This window comes from Giraffa tippelskirchi, chromosome 11, assembly GCF_054371585.1.
Source record: "Giraffa tippelskirchi isolate mGirTip1 chromosome 11, T2T-mGirTip1v1.2.pri, whole genome shotgun sequence".
Lineage (NCBI taxonomy): Eukaryota > Metazoa > Chordata > Mammalia > Artiodactyla > Giraffidae > Giraffa > Giraffa tippelskirchi.
This window is the reverse complement of record NC_137285.1, coordinates 92,946,968-92,962,681: the sequence shown is the minus strand read 5'-3', so window position 1 is coordinate 92,962,681 and position 15,714 is coordinate 92,946,968. Positions and strand designations below refer to the sequence as shown.

Sequence of the window (15,714 nt, the reverse complement as noted above, 5' to 3'; positions counted from 1 at the left end):
ATCTATATATTTAATTCATTTTCAAGTAACACAGCACTGAAGATTAAGTTTGTTATAGATATTAGTGCTTTAAATTATTTTTTTTCTTTAGAATCTATCAGCCTGTTGTTGAAAGAGGGGAAGATATAATACAGAAAGCAGGGTTTTTTCTTTCATGATATTTATGCAATGGAGAAGAATTTGATTTAGGTTTTTGTTAACATGGCTAAGGTATTCATCTGTCCAGAATTTTCTAAGACTCTCCAGATCTCAAATATTTTCATTGTCAGATTGTATTTTAAATGATGAGTCTCAGTATTTGGTTCATAAAATATGTTACCATATACATGGAGACATTTCTTTTTTTAATTTAATACAGAAACTGAAAAATTTGAAGATTACAATGACATTCTATTTTCATTCAGCATTTATTGGTGGGCAATGAAGATAGAAGATAAATAATGTGAAGCCTGCCCTCAAAAGTCCCTAGAAGCAGAAAACCTCATGGAGAAGGTGAATTTAATGCTGAAGAATAAGTGGTAAACTACACATATGGAGAGATTTTGATAGGACCCCATTGGAAGCAGTGTCACTGTTCTTTAGTATGCCTACAAATTTCCAACATACAGTAAAAATATTCTACTGAATTGCATGTCTCTGCTTAGTTCAGTGGTGTGTCATATAAAATTCTATAACTTTATATTTCATGGTATGGTGTAGTTAAATATTTTGGTGAAAATCTAGAGCAGCCTTTGAAAATCTGACTTTTCGTTCTTGAAATTCCACATAACAGCTGGGTTTAGAGTTTCTGTTCTTTCTATTCTTATTGTAGAAAGAGTGTTTCTTCTATGATGCATTTCTGAAATCCAAAACCATTATTTATAAATTCATAATTCTTTAACTTCAACAAACTGTTCTTGAGTACCTACTAAAGTCAGTCAGTTCAGTCACTCAGTCATGTCCGACTCTGTGTGACCCCATGGACTTCAGCACGCCAGGCCTCCCGGTCCATCACCAACTCCCAGAGTTTACTCAAACTCATGTCCGTTGAGTCGGTGATGCCATCCAACCATCTCATCCTCTGTCGTCCCCTCCTCCTCCCGCCCTCAATCCTTCCCAGCATCAACTGAAAGTGAAAGTGAAGTTGCTCAGTCGTATCCGACTCTTTGTGACCCCATGGACTGTAGCCTACCAGGTTCCACCGTCCATGGAATTTTCCAGGCAAGAATACTGGAGTAGGTTGCCATTTTCTTCTCCAGGAGATCTTCCCAACCCAGGGATTGAACCTAGGTCTCCCGCCTTGTAGGCAGACGCTTTACCATCTGAGCCACCAGGGAAGTCCCCAGCATCAGGAAGTTCCCAGGGAAGTTCCCAGCATCAGGGTCTTTTCAAATGAGTCAGTTCTTCACATCAGGTGGCCAAAGTATTGGAGTTTCAGCTTCAACATCAGTCCTTCCAATGAATATTCAGGACTGATCTCCTTTAGGATGGACTGGTTGGATCTCCTTGCAGTCCAAGGGACTCTCAAGAGTCTTCTCCAACACCACAATTCAAAAGCATCAATTCTTCTGCGCTCAGCTTTCCTTATAGTCCAACTCTCACATCCATACATGACTACTGGAAAAACCATAGCCTTGACTAGACAGATTTTTGTTGACAAAGTAATGTCTCTGCTTTTTAATATGTTGTCTAGGTTGGTCATAACTTTCCTTCCAAGGAGCAAGCGTCTTTTAATTTCATGGCTGCAATCACCATCTGCAGTGATTTTGGAGCCCCCAAAATAAAGTTTGTCACTGTTTCCACTTCTCCATCTATTTGCCATGAAGTAATGGGACCAGATGCCATGATCTTAGTTTTCTGAATGTTGAGCTTTAAGCCAACTTTTTCACTCTCCTCTTTCACTTTCATCAAGAGGCTCTTTAGTTCTTCTTCACTTTCTCCCATAAGGGTGGTGTCCTCTGCATATCTGAGGTTATTGGTATTTCTCCCGGCAATCTGGATTCCAGCTTGTGCTTCGTCCAGCTAGAATTCCATCACCTCCACTAGCTTTGCTCCTTCTATGTGCCCACTTTCTGGAGAGTTTTATAATAAACGAGTGCTGAATTTTGTTGATAGCTTTCTCTGCATCTATTGAGATGATCATATGATTTTTATCTTTCAATTTGTTAATATGGTTATCACCTTGATTGATTTGTATATATTGAAAAATTTAGTAATTTATCCACTTCTTCCAGATTGTCCATTTATTGGCATATACTTACTCTTAACTGTCTCTTATGATCCGTTGTATTTCTGTGCTGCCTATTGTAACTTCTCCCTTTTCCTTTCTAATTTTATCACTTTGAGCCTTTTCCTTTTTTTTCTTGGTGAGTCTGGCTAATGGTTTTTCAATTTTGTTTATCTTCTCAAAGGACCAGCTTTTAGTTTTAGTGATCTCTGCTATTGTCTCCTTCATTTCCTTTACATTTATTTTAGCTGTGATTTTTATGATTTCTTTCCTTCTAAGTTTGGGGTTTTTGTTGTTGTTCTTCTTCTGGATGCTTTAGGTATAGGGTTAGTTTATTTATTGGATGTTTTTCTTGTTTCTTGAGGAAGGCTTGTTTGCTAAATCCCTGATTTTCTTTAATACTCCTCAATCTTGTAGAGTAACCAGTGGTGGACAAGAAAGGGAATGACGATACAGTTTTTAAAATTTTACGTCTGAGTAGAGTCAATTAACAATGTTGTTTAATTTCAGGTGTACAGTGAAGTGATTCAGTTATTCATATACATGTATCTATTATTTTTCAGATTCTTCTCCATTTGGATTATACAGAGCATTGAGCAGTGTTCCCTGTGCTATACAATAGGTCCTTGTTGGTTATCCATTATAGATTTAGCAGTGTGTACAACTCAATCCCAGATTCCCAATCTGTCCCTCCATGCTCCCCTTCTCCCTGGGAACCAAATTTTGATCTCTAAATCTGTGAATCTGTTTTGTTTTGTAAGTAAGTCCATTTGTATGATTTTTTTTCTATTCCACATACAGTAATAACATATGATATTTGTCATTACTTCACTTAGTATAATAATCCCCAGCTTCCCTGGTGGCTCAAATGGTAAAGAATCTGCTTGCAATGCAGGAGACCTGGATTCAATCCCTAGGTCAGGAAGATCCCCTTGAGAAGGGAATGGCTATCCAGTCCAGTATTCTTGCTTTTAGGATTCCATGAACAGAGGAGCCTAGTGGGCTACAGTCCTGGGGTCGCAAAGAGTTGGACATGACTGAATAACTAACACTTTTGCTTTTTACTTTCAATAATCCCCAGGTCCATCCATGTTATTGCAAATGGCATCACTTCATTCTTTTTAATGGCTGAGTAATATTCCATTGAATATATGCACTACATCTTTATCCACTTATCTGTCAATGGACATTTAGGTTGATTCCCTGTCTTGGCTATTGTAAGCAGTTCTGCAATGAATATTGCAGTGCATGGATTCTTTCAAATCATGTTTTTTTCTGGATATATGTCCAGGAGTGGGATAGCAGGATCATTTTACAGATCTATTTCTTAAGAAACCTCCATACTGTTCACCACTGTGGCTCTACCAGTTTACATTTCCACCAAAAATGTAGCAAGGTTTCCTTCTCTCCACACCCCTTCCGACATTTATGTTTGTAGACGTTTCGATGATGGCTATTCTTACTAATGTGAGGTAATAACTCTTTTAGTTTTGATTTGCAATACTCTAATAATTAGAAATGTTAAGCATTTTTTCATGTGCTTCTTGGCCATTTCAGTGTCTTTGAAATGTCTGTTTAGGTCTTCTGCCCATTTCTTCATTGGACTGTTTTTTTTTTGATATTGAGCTGCATGAGCTGTTTGGAGATTAATCTCTTGCTGGTTGAGCTGTTTGCACATATTTTCTTCCATTCTGTGGATTGTCTTTTCATTTTGTTTATGGTTTCCTTTGCTGCATAAAAGCTTTAGAGTTTATTAGGTCTCATTTGCTTATTTTTGTTTTTATTTCCACTACTCTAGGAGATGGATTGAAAAATCTGTTGCTGCAATTGAAAACAAAGAGTGTTCTGCTTATGTTTTTCTTTAAGAGTTTTATAGTATCCGGCCTTACATTTAGGGCTTTAATCCATTTTGAGTTTAGTTTTGTGTATGGGATTAGAGAATATTCTACTTTCATTCTTTTGCATGTAGCTGTCCAGCTTTCCCAGCACCACTTGTTGAAGAGACTGTCTTTTCTCCATCATATATTCTTGCTTCCTTTGTCACAGATTAATTGACCATAGGTGCATGGGTTTATTTCTGGGCTTTCCATCCTGTTCCATTGATCTTTATTTCTGTTTTTCTACCAATACCATACTGTTTTGATGACTAGTAGCTTTGTAGTATAATTTGAAGTCAGGGAGTGTGATTCCTCCAGCTCCATTTTTCTTCCTCAAGATTGCTTTGGCTATTCGGGGTCTTTTGTGTCTCCGTACAAATTTTAAGATTTTTGTTCTAGTTCTATGAAAAATGCCATTGGTCATTTGATAGGGATTGCCTTGAATCTGTACATTGCTTTGGGTAGTATATTCATTTTCACAATATTGACTCTACCAATCCAAGAATACGGTATATCTTTCCACCTGTTTGTGATATTTTTTATTTCTTTCATCAAAAATATGAAAGATTTATATTCTTTTCATTTTGGAGTACAGGGCTTTTTGTGTCCTCAGGTATGTTTATTCCTAGGTATTTTATTCTTTTTGATATGGTAGTAAGTGGGATTGTTTCAGGCTTCACAGGTGGTGCTAGTAGTAAAGAACCCACCCATAGATGCAGGAGACGTAAGATATGGGGTTCCATACCTGGGTTGGGAGGATCCCCTGGAGGAGGGACAGCAACCCACTCCAGTATTCTTGCCTGGAGATTTCCATGGACAGAGGAACTTGGCAGGCTACAATCCATGGGGTCGCAAAGAGTCAGACATGACTGAAGTGACTTAGCATGCACGCACAGAATTGTTTCCTCAATTGCTCTTTCTGATCTTTTGTTTTTAGTGCATAGAAATAAAACAGGTTTCTGTGTATTAATTTTGTACCCTGAAAATTTCCTGAATTTGTTGATGAAGTCTAATAGTTTTCTGGTAGCATCTCTAGAATTTTCTATTTATAGTATCATGTCATCCTCAGTTTACAGTTTAATTTGTTTTCCAATTTGGATTCTTTTTATTTATTTATTTCCTTCTCTGATTGCTGTGGCTTAGAATTCAAAAACTATGTTGAATAAAAGTGGTGAGAGTTGACATCCTTGTCTTATTCCTGATTTTAGAGGAATTGCTTTCAGCTTTCCCACATTGAGTATGTTATTAGCTATAGGTCTTTCATATAAGGCCTTTATTATTTGAGGTATGTTCCCTCTGTACCCACTTTCTGAAGAGTCTTTATCATAAATGGGTGTTGATTTTTTTTCAAAAGCTTTTTTGCCTCTATTGAGATAATTGTATGGTTTTTATTCTTCAAGTTTTTGATGAAATGAATCAAACAAATTGATTTGTAGTTACTGAAAAATTCTTGCATCCCTGGGATAAATCCCAGTGGATCATGGTGTGTGATAATTTTAATGTATGGCTGAAGTCAGATTGCTAATATTTTATTGGGGATTTTTGTGTCTGTGTTCATCAGTGATATTGGTCTGTAATTTTCTTTTTGTTGTTGTTGTATTTTTGTCTGGTTTTGGTATCAGGGTGATGGTGGCCTTAAAGAATGGGTTGGTAAGACTTCCTCCCTCTGAGATTTTTTGGGAATAGTTTCAGAAAGATAGCTGTTAACTTTTCTTTAAATATTTGATAGAATTTACCTGTGAAAGTCCTGAACTGTTGTTTGTTGGAAGTTTTAAAATCACAATTGCAATTTCAGTACTTATGATTGGTAGTTCATATTTACTGTCTTCCTGGTTCAATCTTGGTAGATTGTACCTTTTAAAAAATTTGTCCATTTCTTCTAGGTTGTCCATTTTATTGACATATAGTTGCCTGTAATAGTCTCTTATTATTCTTTGTATTTCTGTGGTGACTATTATAACTTCTCCTTTTTCATTTCTAATTTTATTGACTTGAGCCTTCTTGCTCTTTTTCTTGATGAGTTTGGCTAAAGATTTATCAATTGTGTTTATCTCTTCAAAGAACCAGCTTTTAGATTCATTGATCTTTTCAATTGTTTTTTCCATCTCCATTTCATTGATATCTGCTCTGATCTTTATGATTTCTTTCCTCCTACAAACTTTGTGCTTTGTTTGTTTGTTTTCCTCCAGCTGTTTTAGGTGTAAAGTTAGGTTGTTTGAGGTTTTTCTAGCTTCCAAGGTAATATTACATTATTATGAACTTCCTTCTTAGAACTACTTTTGCTGCATCCCATTGGTTTTTTTTTTGTAATTAGGTTATGGTTGCTTACAATGTTGGAGAAGGCAATGGCAACCCATTCCAGTCCTCTTGCCTGGAAAATCCCATGGACAGAGGAGCCTGGTAGGCTGCAGTCCATGGGGTCGCGAAGAGTTGGACATGACTGAGCGACTTCCCTTTCACTTTTCACTTTCATGCATTGGAGAAGGAAATGGCAACCCACTCCAGTGTTCTTGCCTGGAGAATCCCAGGGATGGCGGAGCCTGGTGGGCTGCCGTCTATGGGGTCACACAGAGTCGGACACGACTGAAGTGACTTAGCAGCAGCAGCAGCTTACAATGTTGTGGTAGTTTCTTCTGTGCAGCAAACTGAATCAGTTATACACATACATACATACATACACTTTCTTAGATTTCATTCCAATTTCGGTCATCACAGTGCATTGAGTCGAGTTCCCTGTGCTATGTAGTAGGTTCTCATTTGTTATTTGCTCTATACATTGTAGTGTATGTATGTCAGTCCAAATCTCTCAGTTCATCCTACCCTCCCTTTCTGCCCTATATCCCATAGGTTTTGGATCATCTTGTTTTCATTTTCATTTACCTCTGTGTATTTTTTGATTACCTCTTTAATTTCTTCAGTGATCCATTGGTTGTTTAGTATCAGATTGTTTAGCTTCCACATGTTTTTGTTTTTTTATAGGTTTTTTTTTTTTTTCTTGTAGTTGATTTCTAATCTCATAACATTTGGGTAAGAAAAGATGTTTGACTGATTTAAATTTTCTTAAATATTCTGAGACTTGTGGCCAACATGTGATCAACTCTGTGTACACTTGAGAAGAATGTGTAGTCCACTGTTTTTGGATGGAGTGCTCTATAAATGTGAATTAAATCCTTCTGGTCTACTGTGTCATTTAAGATCTGTCTTTCCTTATTGATTTTCTGTCTGGATGATCTGTCTGTTGATGAAAGTAGGCTGTTAAATTCCACCACTATTATTGTGTAGAGTTGATTTCTCCTTTTATGGTGGTAAGTTGAAATTCTTCTAGATGGGTGCACATGTATTTAAAATTGCTATGGTTCTTCTTGGATTGATCTCATCATTGTGATGTAATGTACTACTTCATCTCTTGTAACAGTCTTTATTTTCAAGTCTATTTTATCTAATATGAGTATTACTGTTCCAGTTTTCTTTTGATTTCCATTTTGATGGAATATCTCTTTCAATCCCTTCACTTTCAGTTTGTATGTGTAACTAGATATGAATTGATTCTCTTGTAGACAGTATTTTTATGAACATTGTTATATATATATATATTCAGTCAATCTGCATCTATTTGTCAGATCATATAATCCATTTGCATTTAAGGTGATTATTGATATGCATATTCTTATTGCCATTTTGTTAATTGTTTAGGATTTCTTTTTGTAGGTTTTTTTCCCCTTTTTATTGTGTTCTCTCTGTGTGGATCACAATAAACTGTGGAAAATTCTGAAAGAGATGGGAATACCAGACCACCCGACCTGCCTCTTGAGAAACCTGTATGCAGGTCAGGAAGCAACAGTTAGAACTGGACATGGAACAACAGACTGGTTCCAAATAGAAAAAGGAGTACGTCAAGGCAGTATATTGTCACCCTGCTTATTTAACTTGTATGCTGAGTACATCATGAGAAACGCTGGGCTGGATGAAGCACAAGCTGGAATCAAGATTGCTGGGAGAAATATCAATAACCTCAGATATGCAGATGACACCACCCTTATGGCAGAAAGTGAAGAGGAACTAAAGAGCCTCTTGATGAAAGTGAAAGAGGAGAGTGAAAAAGTTGGCTTAAAGCTCAACGTTCAGAAAACTAAGATCATGGCATCCGGTCCCATCACTTCATGGCAGGTAGATGGGGAAACAGTGGCTGACTTTATTTTTCTGGGCTCCAAAATCACTGCAGATGGTGATTGCAGCCATGAAATTAAAAGACGCTTACTCCTCGGAAGGAAAGTTATGACCAACCTAGATAGCATATTAAAAAGCAGAGACATCACTTTGCCAACAAAGGTCTGTCTAGTCAAGGCTATGGTTTTTCCAGTGGTCATGTATGGATGTGAGAGTTGGACTATAAAGAAAGCTGAGCGCCAAAGAATTGATACTTTTGAACTGTGGTGTTGGAGAGGACTCTTGAGAGTCCCCTGGACTGCAAGGAGATCCAACCAGTCCATCCTAAAGGAGATCAATCCTGGGTGTTCATTGGAAGGACTGATGTTGAAGCTGAAACTCCAATACTTTGGCCACCCGATGTGAAGAGCTGACTCACTGAAAAAGACCCTGATGCTGGGAAAGATTGAGGGAGGGAGGAGAAGGGGATGACCGATGATGAGATGGCTGGATGGCATCACCGACTTGATGGACATGGGTTTGGGTGGACTCCGGGAGTTGGTGATGGACAGGGAGGCCTGGCGTGCTGCAGTTCATGGGGTCGCAAAGAATCAAACATGACTGAGCGACTGAACTGAACTGAACTGAACTCCTCTTGATATTTGATGACCAGCTTCAGTATTGTGTGTGGATTCCTTTTTCTTTTTTGTGTATATCTATTGTTGAATTTCAGTTTGTACTTACCATGAGGTTTTGATATAGCAGTCTATATACAAAAAAGATTGCTTTAAGTTGTTGGTCTTTTAATATCAAATGCATTTCCAATATCCTGCATTTGTTCTCTTCACAACTTCTGGTTTTTATATCATAATTTGTGTGTGGATACCTTTACTCTATGTTTGCCTTTACCAGCGAGTTTTTCCATTTGTAACTTTCTTGTTTCTAGTTATGTCCTTTTCTTTTCTGCCTAGAGAAGTTCCTTTAGCATTTGTTGCATAGTGGTTCTGTTGGTGCTGTATTCTCTTGGATTTTGCTTGTCTGTAAAGCTTTTGATTTCTCTGTCAAATCTGAATGAAAGCCTTGCTGGGTAGAGTATTCTTGGTTGTAGGTTCTTCCTTTTTGTCATTTTAAATATATTGTAAAACTACCTTCTGGTTTGCAGAGTTTCTACTGAGAAATGAGCTGACAGCCTTATGGACATTCTTTTGTTCATTATTTGTTGCTTTCCCTGGTTGATTTCAATATTTTTCTTTGCCTTTAATTTTTGTCAATTTGATTACTATGTGTCTCAGCATGTTCCTCCATGGGTTTATCCTGCTTGGAATTTGGAAAACTGTTTCCTTTCCCATGTTAGGAAAAATTTCAGCTCTTCAAATATTTTCTGAGGTCCTTTTTCTTTCTCTTCTCTTTCTGGTATCTCTATAATGTAAATGCTGGTACATTTAATTGTTATCCCCCATCTCTCTTACATTGTCTTAATTTCTTTTCATTCTTTATCCTGTTTCACAGCAGTGATTTCCACCATTGTCTCCTAGATTAACATTTGTTTATTCTTTTTCTGTGTGTGTGTGATTAAAAACACATACAAAATTTACTATCTGATCCATTTGAAGTGTACAGTTCAGTAGTGTTGCATATATTTACATGATTGTAAAATAGATCTCCATAACTTTTTCATATTGTACATTTGAAACTCAATACCCATTAAAAACAGTTCTTCCTTTCTGCCCTCTTCGAAGCCTAAACCCATTATACTTTCTGTTTCTATGATTTTGACTTCTTGAGGTATGTCATGTAAGTAGAATCATATAACATGTGTCCTCTTTTTTCCCCCAAACTTTAAACTTTTTATTTTATATTGGGGCATAGCTAGTTAACAGTGCTGTGTTAGTTTCAGGTGAACAGCAAAAGCACTCAGCCATACGTGTATTTGTCCTCTTGTAACTGGATTATTTCACTTAGCATAATGTCCTCAAATGTATCTATGTTACATTGTGTGACAGAATTTCTTTCCTTTTTCAGGCTGCATTCTATGTATATACCACCCTTTATCCATTTATCTTTTGATGGACATTTGAGTTGATTCCACTTCTTGGCTATTATAAGTAATGCTACTTTAAGTTTAGATATGCAAATATTTCTTTGAGGCCCTGCTTTCAATTCTTTTGGATATCTACCCAGAAGTGGGATTGCTGAGTTATATGGTAGATTTATTTTCTGTTTTTTGAGGTACTCTTATACTGTTTTCCATAGCAGTTTTACCATTTTACAATCTCATCATGAGGGTTGGAGCAAGGGTTCCAACTTCTCTACATGCCCACCATATTTATTTTTTTTTTGTTTTATTTAATAGCAGCTGTCTTAATGGTGTGGAGGTAATATCTTATTGTGCTTTGAGTTTGTATCTCTCTGGCAGTTAGTGATTTTGAGTATATTTTCATATGCTTGTTCACCATTTGTATATCATATTTGGAAAAATGTTTTTTCAAGTCCTTTGCTGATTTTTTAAAATTAATTTATTTTTTATTGAAGGATAATTGCTTTATAGCCTTTGCTGAATTTTAAATTGAGTTAGTTCTTTTTGTTGAGTTGTAGTTCTTTATATATTCTAGATATCCCTCATCAGGTAAATGATTGTAAATATTTTCTCCTACTCCACAGGTTGCCTTTTTGTTCTGTGTGCTGTGTATTTTGATGAATAGAAGTTTTTAAGTATGATACAGACCCATTTGTCCATGTTTTATTTTTGTTTCCTGGAAATATTTGTTTATTCTTTCAGCACTTCAACATGTTCTTCCTTTTTTTAAAAAAAATGTTGTTTATTTATTTTTAATTAAATTATTTTAATTGGAGGATAATTACTTTACATATTGTGATGGTTTTTGCCATACACTGTCATGAATCTGCCATGGGTGCACATGTGTTCCGCCATCCTGAACCCCCCTACCATCTCCTTCCCTACCCCATCCCTCTGCATTGTCCCAGAGCACCAGCTTTGAGTGCCCTGCTTCATGCATAGAACTTGTACTGGTCATCTATTTTATATACGGTAATATACATGTTTCAATGCTATTCTTTCAAATTGTCCCATGCTTGCTTTCTCCCACAGAGTCCAAAAGTCTGTTTTTTGCAACTGTGTCTCTTTTGCTGCCTTGCATATAGGATCATCATTATCGTCTTTCTAAATTCCATATATATGTGTTAATATAGTGTATTGGTGTTTCTCTTTCTGACTTACTTCACTCTGTATAATATTCTCCAGTTTCATCAACCTCATTAGAATTGACTCAAATGTGTTCCCTTTTATAGCTGAGTAATATTCCATTGTGTACATGCACCACAACTTCCTTACCCATCTGTGGATGGACACCTAGGTTGCTTCCATGTCCTGGCTGTTGTCAAGAGTGCTGCAGTGAACATTGGGGTTCATGTGTCTCCTTCAATTCTGGTTTCCTTGGTGTGTATGCCCAGCAGTGGGATTTCTGGGTTGTATGGAAGTTCATTTCCAGTTTTTTGAGGACTCTCCACACTGTCTCCACAGTGGTGCACCAGTGTGCATTCCCACCAGCAGTGTGAGTGGGTTCCCTGTTTTCCACACCTTCTCCAGCCTTTATTGTACGTAGACTTTTTGATGGCAGCCATCCTGAGTGGCATGAGATGATGCCTCATTGTGGTTTTGATTTGCATTTCTCTAATAATGAGCGATGCTGAGCATCTTTTCATGTGTTTAGTAGCCATCTGTATGTCTTCTTTGGAGACATGTCTGTTTAGTTTTTTAGCCCACTTTTTGCTTGGGTGTTCATTTTTCTGGTGTTGAGCTGCATGAACTGCTTGCATGTTTTGGAGATTAACTCTTTGTCAGTTGTTTCATTTGCTATTATAGTCTCCCATTCTGAAGACTGCCTTTTCACCTTGCTTATAGTTACCTTCATTGTGCAAGATCTTTTAAATTTAATTCAGTTCAGTTCAGTTCAATCGCTCAGTCGTGTCTGACTCTTTGCAACCCCATGGACTGTAGCAACCAGGCTTCCCTGTCCATTACCAATTCCTGAAGCTTGCTCAAACTCATGTCCATCGAATCAGTGATGCCATCCAACCATCTCATACCCTGGTGTCCCCTTCTCCTCCTGCCTTCAATCCTTCCCAACATCAGTGTCTTTTCCAATGAGTCAGTTCTTTGTATCAGTGGCCAAAGTATTGGAGTTTCAGCTTCAGCGTCAATCCTTTCAATGAATATTCTGGATTGATTTCCTTTAGCTAATTGATTTAATTAATGTTAATTAGGGTCCCATTTTTTAATTTTTGTTTTTATTTCCACTACTCTGGGAGGTGGGTCATAGAGGATCTTGCTGTGATTTATGTCAGAGAGTGTTCTGCCTATGTTTTCCTCTAACAGTTTAATAGTTTCTGGTGTTACATTTAGATCTTAATCCATTTTGAGTTTATTTTGTGTACAGTGTGTACAGTGTTAGTTTCTTTCTTTTATACGTGGCTGACCAGTTTTCCCGGCACCACTTGTTAAAGAGACTGTCTTTTCTCCATTGTATATTTGTAATAAACCGTGCTTAGCTGCCACAAAGTAGGAGGCAATGCCTTAACCATATGTGTTTTGTCAGGCCTGAGAGCCTCTTCCATCCTCGTCAAGGGGAGTGCTAACTTTCTCTCCTTTCATACAACATTATTCTGGGATTTCTATCTTGTGCCTTCATCTAGGACGTATTCTTCTTTTGTCTAGCTTTCTCTGTTTGCATATTCCATCCCACAAGCTTCAGGGTTGTAGTTCTTCTAGCTTCTGCTCCCTGCCCCCTGGTCAATGAGGCTGTCTAGAGACTTGTGCAAGCTTCCTTATGTGGGAGACTTATACCCACTCTCTGCTGGGTGGATCTGGGTCTTGTCCATCTAGTGAGTAGGGCTGTGTCTGGGTCTGTGTTTTTTATCAAGCAGTTGTTTATTCATGGAGACTTTCAGCAGTCTGTCTGCTGATGAGTGGGGCTGTGTTCTAGCCTGATTGAATGTTTGGTCTGAGGCTTCCCAGCACTGCAGCCTACAGGTGGTTTGATGGAGCCACCATCTTATCCACAAAGGCTCCCTTTTTTACTCATTAAAAAGGCAGAAAACCTCACCTGAAGAGTTGCTGGCAGCTCAATCCAAATGGAACATAATTCATAATTTCATGATTATAAACTTAAACTATAGACGTTTACTTCTGTGATTGGATAATTTGTTAAGGAATCGCTAGTATACCTACTTATATGGAGAGGCCATAAAAATTGTGGTTGCTTTTTTTTCATTCCAGTAGTTGAAATTGCTTTTGTTGAATGGAAGGCAATGGGCCAGGAATACTTGGAACACTAGTTTTACATCAGAATTACTTAGGTAAACAATTCCAAATAAACATGCCAGAACATCACCTAGGCCTAGTGAATCAGAATCCTTTAGGGACAGGGCCCAGGTATATATTGTTTTTAAAAACTCCCAAGTGATTCTAAAGTGCACAGCTGATTAAGAGCCAAACACATAGGAGATAAGCCAAGTTATGTAAAAGCATGAACTGTAGCTCACTTGTTTTTTATATTCTTGCAATAAAATTATAAAATTGGTTTGTTGCCCAAGGCTAAACCTCCTAAACAGGCCTATTGTGGATATATTATGATGTGGTTACCACCTTTCTTTGCCTGAGTGAAACTAGTATTTTTCTAGCAAAACAGCAAGAGTAATAGCCGTTCCACAGAGAGAAGCAGTGATTGCTATTGTTTACCATTAGCATTTATTAGGCTGTGGTAGGCATGGTAAGGCCACAAGAGACTGGGCCAATGCATTTAAAAAGGAACATGATGTGTTAGGAAAATGTGGGGGCAAAGCTGTAAAGCAAAACATTTTTTTAGAATAAGGTTCTTAATTTGTGCCAGGACTTATTCAGAACATTTTACTTGTATTATCTTATTTCATCATCATCACAATCGTGAAGGTGAGGTCTATTATTATCCCATATTAAAGAACATAAAGTAGAGAGAGATCAAGGTCAGAGCTGCCAAGATTCTAGGTCATTTTTCTATGGAGTCCACATGTGACCTACTATGTGATACTGTCTTTCAAAATCATACTAGTTGACTTCTACTTGATGAAATGAAATAAAAAGTGCAAGTTTTTAAAAATTGTTAGCCAAAGCAGTGCCATATTTATTTAATGGCAGTTTGGAGTATGTTTAAGAGAAGCAGAAGAAAAGAATAAACATCACTGTTTACCAAGATGTAGTGTTCTCTCACCCATGCACGGTAAAGCCAGTCTGAGACCAAATTGTGGTGAAAGAAAGCACAGCATTTATTGTGAAGTGGTAGACAGGGAGTCCAGGGCAGCTAATGCTCAAAATATATGAACTTTTAAGGAATATATATTTAAAGTCAAGTTGATGGGGGTGGGGGGTTCACAAGGTATGTAATCAGACTATGTACAATTCTTACTGGTTGATGGTGGGGTAACAAGGCCATGTCACGAGGGCTAATGTTATCAGTTTTGGGGCTTGTGTAGGTCTGCAGGCTGTTATATGCTCCTGGTCATCAAATAGTTAACTTCCATTTCATGGGGGTTTTGTATCTGTAAAACAATTTAGGAAATGTGCATCAGGTACTGTTATCTATGTATTTCAGAAAGGAACTAAAGATTCTGTGACTGCCATGTAGTTACCAGTTCTCCTTGCCCAGCTGCTACATATTCACATCCTTTTATTAGAACAGGTATATAGTTAAATATGGGCTTCCCAGGTGGCTCAGTGGTAAAGAATTTGCCCGCCAATGCAGGAGATGCACATTTGATCCCTGCATCAAGAAGATCCCCTGGAGAAGGAAATGGCAACCCACTCTAGCGTTCTTGCCTGGGAAATCCCATGACAGAGCAGCCTGATAAGTACAGTCCATGGGGTCACAAAAGAGTCAGACATGAATTAGCAACTAAAACAACAAACCATAGTCACTAAATATGAGCAGAGAAAGGGGGCCAGGCTAAATGGCAGGAAACCATACATCTTGTAAACAGCAAGAGTCTTTGGGCAAACAAAGAAAAGCAGAAACCTAGGACTGACAGGAAGCCATATACCTTGAGGAGACAGGTGTCCTGGAGGTAGACAAAGATAGGTGGGAAAATGCGGGAATTTTCAGCATCTTACTGTAACCTTTTGCTTATTCTCTCATTAAAATAGAATTAGCTTTGCAGATAAGTAGTACCCATCATGCGCTGAAGCTGTAACACTTCTGATCAAGGTTTTTGTTGTTGTTCTTCAGTCATTAAGTCATGTCCGACTCTCTGTGACCTCATGGACTGCAACTTGCCAGGCTTCCCTGTCCTTCACTATCTCAGAGAGTTTGCTCAAATTGATGTCCAATGAGTCTATCTAACTAGACTATCTAGTTAGATGCTATCTAACTATCTCATCCTCTGCCACCCCCTTCTCCTACTGCCTTCAATCTTTGTCAGCTTAAGGGTCTTTTC

The 15,714-nt window shown here is 37.7% G+C and overlaps 1 protein-coding gene and 1 non-coding gene across 2 annotated transcripts in view; both read right to left on the bottom strand.

Annotated features, from left to right (window-relative positions):
• Positions 1-15,714, bottom strand: part of ELMOD1 (ELMO domain containing 1) — a 136,074-nt gene that overhangs the window by 89,617 nt on the left and 30,743 nt on the right. The gene's annotated exons all lie outside the window — the stretch shown is intronic.
• On the bottom strand, positions 12,783-12,908 carry LOC145528087 (U6atac minor spliceosomal RNA). Its single transcript, XR_014070158.1, has one exon. It is a non-coding gene; the product is annotated as a U6atac minor spliceosomal RNA (small nuclear RNA).